Source organism: Chiloscyllium plagiosum, chromosome 1 (genome assembly GCF_004010195.1).
Source record: "Chiloscyllium plagiosum isolate BGI_BamShark_2017 chromosome 1, ASM401019v2, whole genome shotgun sequence".
Taxonomy (NCBI): domain Eukaryota; kingdom Metazoa; phylum Chordata; class Chondrichthyes; order Orectolobiformes; family Hemiscylliidae; genus Chiloscyllium; species Chiloscyllium plagiosum.
The window spans coordinates 36,112,953-36,120,413 of NC_057710.1; the positions used below are offsets into that span (position 1 = coordinate 36,112,953).

The 7,461-nt window shown below is 42.4% G+C and overlaps 1 protein-coding gene across 1 annotated transcript in view; it reads left to right on the forward strand.

Moving 5' to 3' along the window:
- Nucleotides 1-7,461, forward strand: part of dcc (DCC netrin 1 receptor) — a 1,293,953-nt gene that overhangs the window by 822,849 nt on the left and 463,643 nt on the right. The gene's annotated exons all lie outside the window — the stretch shown is intronic.

Below are 7,461 nucleotides of genomic sequence, written 5' to 3' on the forward strand. Positions count from 1 at the left end.
TAGCCGCCTTCTTTCCAATGAGAATAGACCCAAGTCTCTCAGTCTTTCCTCATAAGTCCTTCCCTCCAGACCAGGCAACATCCTGGTAAATCTCCTCTGCACCTTTTCCAATGCTTCCACATCCTTCCTGTAATGGGGCGACCAGAACTGTGCACAATATTCCAAGTGTGGCCGCACCAGCGTTTTGTATAGTTACAGTGTGATATTGCGGTTCCGAAACTCAATCCTTCTACCAATGAAACCTAACACACTGTATGCCTTCTTAACAGCACTATCCACCTGGGTGGCAACTTTCAGGGATCTATCCAAGATCCCTCTGCACATCCACTCTACCAAGAATCTTTCCATTGACCCAGTACTCTGCCTTCCTGTTATTCTTCCCAAAGTGCATCACCTCACAGTTAGCTGCATTGAACTCCATTTGCCACCTCTCAGCCCAATTCTGCAGTTTATCCAAATCCCCCTGCAACCTGTAACATTCTTCCAAACTGTCCACTATTCGACCGACTTTAGTGTCACCTGCAAATTTATTAATTCATCCATCTATGCCTGGGTCTAAGTCATTTATAAAAATGACAAACAGAAGTGGTCCCAAAACAGATCCTTGTGGCACACCACTAGTAACTGGACTCCAGACTGAATATTTTCCATCAACCACCACTCACTGCCTTATTCCAGAAAGCCAGTTTCTAATCCAAACTGCTTAATCACCCTCAATTCCATGCCTCTGCATTTTCTCCATCAGCCTACCATGTGGAATCTTATCAAAGGCTTTACCGAAGTCCATCTATACCACATCAACTGCCCTCCCCTCATCTACATACTTGGCCACCTTCTCAAAAAACTCAATGAGGTTTGTGAGACACGACCTACCCTTGACGATACCAGGTTGACTGTCTGAAATCAAATTGTTGCTTGCTAGATGATTATAAATCTTATCTCTTATAATCCTTTCCAAAACCTTTCCTACAACAGAAGTAAGGCTCACTGGTCTATAATTACCTGGGTCATCTCAGCTGACCTTCTTGAACAATGGTACAACATTTGCAATCCTCCAGTCCTCAGGTACTAAACCTGTAGACAATGACAACTCAAATATCAAAGACAAAGGCTCTGCTATCTCCTCCCTAGCTTTCCAGAGAATCCTTGGATAAATCTCATCCGGCCGAGGGGGTTTGTCTACTTTCACTCCTTCTAGAATTGATAACACCTGTGCGTAGCTAACCTCCATTCATTCTAGTCTAATATCTCGTACCTCATTCTTGTCCTCTACAATATTTTCCTTTTCCTGAGTGAACACCGATGAAAAATGTTCATTTAGCACCTCTCCGATCTCTACAGGGTCCACACTCAACTTCCCACTTCTGTCTTTGACTAGCCCTATTCCTACCCTAATCATCCTTTTATTCCTCACATATGTATAGAAAGCTTTAGGGTTCTCCTTTAATCTATTTGCTAAAGACTGCTCGTGTCCTCTCTTTGCTCTTCTTAACTCTTAATTCTGTTTCTCTCCCTACAGATGCTGCCCGGCCTGCTGAGTTTCTCCAGCTTTCTCTGCATTTGTGTAATGACAGGTCAGTCAGTTTAGCATCAATAGGGAAAGCTTTTAGAAACAATAATTTAGCAGATGGCTAACAGTTGGTTAGATAAGATCAAACAATAAAGGATTTGCATGAACTTGGTTTTGCATGGAGATTTGTTTCATGAGGTAACAGAGAGAATGGATGAAGTACAGTTGATATTGTATGTATTGACTTTCACAAGGATTTGCATAGCTAAACCCCATTGGAAGAATAATTACAAAACTGAAACCTATAGGATAAAGGGGCAAGAATATGATGGATAGAAATTTTGCTAAGAGATAGAAAATAGAGTTGTGTTGCTCCCTCAGATTTTCTTTCCATGTATGCACAAAATGTTATGCATGTTGATGTAATGGGTTAATGCATAGCATCAGGAAAGACAAAAAGAAATATAATTTGCCTTCATTTTGACATTGCTGCTAAAAGGTCGCTCAGTAAGTAACTTTCATAAGCCGACAAGGACAATGTCTCTTCTCAGCATAAACACATTCAAATTTAGTTGTATTCACGTTTATTAATTAGCTTACCATTTAATTCTGAAGCATTTTGATGATGTGAAAAGTTCCAAAAAACTCAAGACTGTATTAAAAAAAAGAGCTTGCATTTAAGCAGCACATTACATTTCACTACCTCAGAACATTCCAAGGTGCTTGAGAGGGTGGCCATGAGCTGTCCTTTTTGAATCGCTCTAGTTCGCACACTCACACATAAGACATGAGGTAGTGGAGGGCTCTTAGTGCTTGTAAAATTACACGCCATGAAAATGGTCTCAGCAAAGTAGGAGAGATGATTTTGAAGTCCCAGTTGTGGCACTTGCTCTTTAATTTGGCAGCTTGCTGGGACCTTCACACAACAGCGTCGCTAGAGATAGCAGGAAGCAGTCCTGACTGCCAGGGCAGAAATGCAAGGCGAGACTGGGCTCAGCAAAGCTCTGATTCATTTCTCAGTGGGACAATAGAAACACTGGCATCCAGCCAAAATTTCATTCTTAACAATGAGCTGGAGAGAGCAACAGTGATGTTAATGGCTTGGACATAATCCAAGTTTGATTCCCATTTGATAAACTGTTTACTCAGCTGTAAAGGACATTAGATCGCATCCTATTTCACTTTTCTTAACTGTGATTTCTTGTTTTGCATTTTCATCTGTGTAGTTTGAATTAATCTTCATCAAACTGACATATTTCTTTAATTTTAAGAAGAACTTTGAAAGTACTGGCAAAAGGACAAGTAATTCATGATAGATTCTGAAATAGGATTCATGTTGATGGATTAAATTCCCCATAAGGTTTTGCTTTGTAACATTTTAGTACTATGCCATGTTTTACTCCACATTATGGTTTCTCTTTTATTCATTCATGGGATTTGGCAATCGCTGGCTCGGTCAACATTTATTGTTTCTCTGAATTTGCCCACAAATAGAGGTGAACTGCCTTTATGAACCATCACAGCCTTCAAAATGGAGACACACTCAGAGTCCTTTTATAGAGGGAGTGGCAAGAATTAGATCCGGACGTAGTCGTAATGTCTTTGACCTCGCAATCTATAGGCCGAACCTAACTTTCTGCTGATTGGACTCAAATTTTACCGTGCAGCTTAAATTTAAACTCAGTTTCTTCAGCCAGAGGGTGATTATTCTGCCAAATTCATTCCTGCAGAAGGCTGTGAAGGTGGTTCAGTCATGGCTTCCAAAAGGAAGCGGAATAATTATATAATGGGAAAAAAAAAATTTGAGGGCTGTGTGGAAAGGCAGGAAAGTGAGACTCACTGGCACGTGCTTGCAGGAAGTGGCATGGAAGTGATAGGTTCAATAGCCTCCCCCTTTGTTGTAACCATTGGCTACATTTTTGCATGGTGGATTTTCAAAATTCCCCATGGTCGCCTTCCCACTTGTCCTCCAGCCCGCCCTGACCTGTCCACAGTTCTACAGTGGGACAGGCAAGGCTACATCTGTTCGGGGCCAAAGTGGCCAATTAGTGACCATTAAAGGCTGATTCTCACCCAGGACTTAAATCTCGTCCTGATGGGAAGAGCTTGGCAGATAGTGGGGAGGTATCAAGGAAGCAAGCCTGCTCAGGCCTTGGGCATGCAGAAATCAATCAGCTCCCTTCAACATCAGGAGACTCCATCCACATGACCACCCTTTCTGCCCACTTAACAAGTTGTAGCCTCTAAGGTTGCCACACCCCCACCACCATGCCAGCTTGCCAATCCCATCCCTAAACTTCCCAATAGGCATCACCTTCATTCCCCAAACTGTGACCCTCACATTTACCTGGACCCCAGGGTCTTAATGCTCCTTGTCTTGTCCATTGCATTGACTCTTGCTGCTTGGTCTGGAGGGCTATTGGGTGATCATTTTGACTAGCAGCTCTCTGAAATGAGAAATCTTCCGATATGACAGGTGAAAGTGCCACCGCCAACCAATAACGGTGAGAGTCACCCAGCATCCTGATGAAGGACTTTTGCCTGAAACGTCGATTTCGAAGCTCCTTGGATGCTGCCTGAACTGCTGTGCTCTTCCAGCACCACTAATCCAGAGTCTGGTTTCCAGCATCTGCAGTCATTGTTTTTACCAACAGCATCAATGGTGATCTCTTCTATACTGATGTACAAGTGTCAGGCTGGGAAACCTTACCATCTCAAACACCCAGGTCCAATTTGTTACAATTGAGTGGTTCCTGCATTTCAGATAGAGTTCAGAGCCCAGAAGATTAAAAAAAAGTTAGCAAAATGTGTGAATGATGCATTCTAGTTTGACTTGACTTGAAGACTTCAAAATGGAGGTCCAATGTGCATGTTCATTTTCAAATAAATGTAAAGGTAAAGTCAAAACAAAAACAAAAATTGCTGGAAAAGCTCAGTAGGTCTGGCAGCATCTGTGAAGAGAAATCAGAGTTAACCTTTCAGGCCGAGTGACCCAACACAGTTCTAAGTTCTGAGGAAGGGTCACTCGACCTGAAATGTTAACTCTAATTTCCCTCCACAGATACTGCCAGACCTGCTGAGCTTTTCCAGCAATTTCTGTTTTTGTTCCTGATTTACATCATCTGTAATTCTTTTGGTCTTTATTAAAGGTAAAGTCTTACGAGACATTAGAGAGAAATGACTGGTGATCGTTTAAGGCAAAAGTGAGGACTGCAGATGCTGGAGATCAGAGTCTAGATTAGAGTGGTGCTGGCAAAGCACAGCAGGTCAGGCAGCATCTGAGGGCTCACTGGGACCAGAGGGACAACCTGTCTATGAAGCCACAGGATATTGGAAGGGTGTTGAATGAATACTTCTCTTTGGTCTTCACTCTGGAAAAGGAGAATGTACATATGGAATTCAGGAAAAGGAACTGCAAGGAACTGGCACAGTTTGATATAAGAAATGGGAAGTTATGTTGAGCTTAAAACAGACAGATCCTTTCTCACTTCCTTTTCGACATGACCTTCCTTGGCCTCATCTAATGCAAATTGGAGGAACAACACCTCATCTTCCGCCTGAGCAGTCTTACAGCCCAGAGGATTCAACATTGAGTTCTCCAATTTCAAATAACCTCCTTTTCCATCCCCTGACTCCCTTCCCAGCCCCTCCCTTCCATTGCTCCTTCCTACTGGCTACCAACTGGATTCATTCCTTCCATCGACCAACCAGGTCGTACCCTCTACCTGTCTTCACCTATCCCCACCTCACCACCTGTCCCTGCCACCCCCTTTATCTGCAGCTCCCCTTACACCCACCTCCAATCCTGAAGAAGGATTACACCCAAAACATTGACTTCTCCATCTCCTGATGCTGCCTGGCTTGCTCTGTTCTTCCATTCTCCTGCTTATCTACCTTGGATTCCAACAATTGCAGATTTTTTTTGTCTCTAGACAAATCCCCTGGTTGGAATTTATTGTGTCCCAGGCTGCTGTGGGAGGCAAGGCAGGAAATTGCTAGAGCTCTGACACAGATGTTGAATTCCTCTCTGACCACGTAGAGGTGCCAGAGTACTGGAGGATAGCTAATGTTGTCCAACTTTTAAGAAGGGTGGTAGTGATGAACCAGGAAATTACAGATTGGTGAGTCACACGACAGTGATAGGGAAACTACTGAAGAAAATTCTGAAGGAGCAAATTAATATCCTTTTGGAAAGGCATGGGTTAATTAGGGATAACTTTGTCGGAGGGAGGTCATGCTTAACAAATATGTTAGAATGTTTTGAAAATGTGATTAAGTGTGTGGATGAGGGAAATTCTGTTGATGTAAATATATAGCAAACCCTTTTGACAAGGTCCCATATTGGAGACTGATTGAGATGGTTAAAGCACATGACCTTAGAGAAATTTAGCAAGATGTATCAGAGACTGGCTTAGTTAAGAATACAAAAGATAGTGTAGAAATCTGTTTGAGTGAAAGGAGACTGGTATCCAGTGCGAGTGTAACACAAGGATCAGTACTGGGACACTTATTGTTTGTTAAATATATAAATGATATAGATGAAAATGTTGGGGAAACATTTAGCACATTTGCAAATGATACCAAGATTGATAAAATGGTCAATAACAAAGAAGATGATTGTAAGTTACAGGAAGAAGTGGATGTAACCTTGATAAGTGCGAGGGGATACACTACAGAGCAAATAAACAAGATGAGGGAGTATTTAATGAGTGGCGTTAAATACTAGTTGGTTTAAGGAACAGAGGGGATCTTGTGGTAATTATTCACAGATTCTGGAAGTCAGCAGAGCACATGAATAGGATAGTTAAGAAAGCATTTGGGCACTTGCTTTCATCAGTTGTCGCACAGAGTATAAGAGCAAGGAGGTAATGTTGGAGTTGTACAGAGCATTAATCAGGCCACAAGTAGAGTACTGTGTATAGTTCTGCTCACCTCACAACAGGAAGGATCCGGAGCACTAGAGGAGGTTCAGAGAAGGTTCACCAGGATGTTGCCTGAGATGGAGAAATCCATCTATAAGGAAAGACCAGATAGGCTTGGGTTCTTTTCTTTGGAGCAGAGTAGGTTGAGAAGGGACATGATTGAGGTATATAAGCTTATGAGGGGTATGGACAGGATGAATAGACAGCAGTTGTTCCCCTTGGGTGTAGGGTCAATCACAAGAGGGCATAGCTTTAGGGTAAGGGGCAGGAGGTTCAGAGGGCATTGTGGGAAAAAAACATTTTCACTCAGTGGGTGGTGCAATCTGGAATGTGCTGCCTGGGAAGGTAGTGGAGGCTGGAAACTTTACAACCTTTAACAAATATTTGGATCAGTACTTCAAATATCATATCATTCAACAATATGGGACAAGCGCAGGCAATTGGGATTAGTGTGCTTTTAATGGTTGAAATGTCGGTGCAGACTCGAAGATCTGTTATCTTTTAGCTGTACCTTCACTGTTTATTTAACCACTTAACAACCTATCCAGAATTTATTTGAGTAAATAATGATTCCTCAATTTAAAAAAAACAAACTAAGTTGACACACTTATACACTTAATGGTAAGGTCCTAGGGAGTGTTGCTGAACAGAGAGACCTTGGAGGGCAGGTTCATAGCTCCTAGTTGCAGGTGGATAGGATAATGAAGAAGGCGTTTGGTATGCTTTCGTTTATTGGTCAGAGTATTGAGTACCGGAGTTGCGAGGTCATGTTGCGGCTGTACAGGACATTGATTAGGCCACTGTTGGAATATTGCATGCAATTCTGGTCTCCTTCCTATCGGAAAGGTGTTATGAAACTTGAAATGGTTCAGGAAAGATTTACAAGGATGTTGCCAGGGTTAGAGGATTTGAGCTATAGGGAGAGGCTGAACAGGCTGGGGCTGTTTTCCCTGGAGCATCGGAGGCTGAGGGGTGACCTTATAGAGGTTTACAAAATTATGAGGGGCATGGATAGGATAAATAGACAAA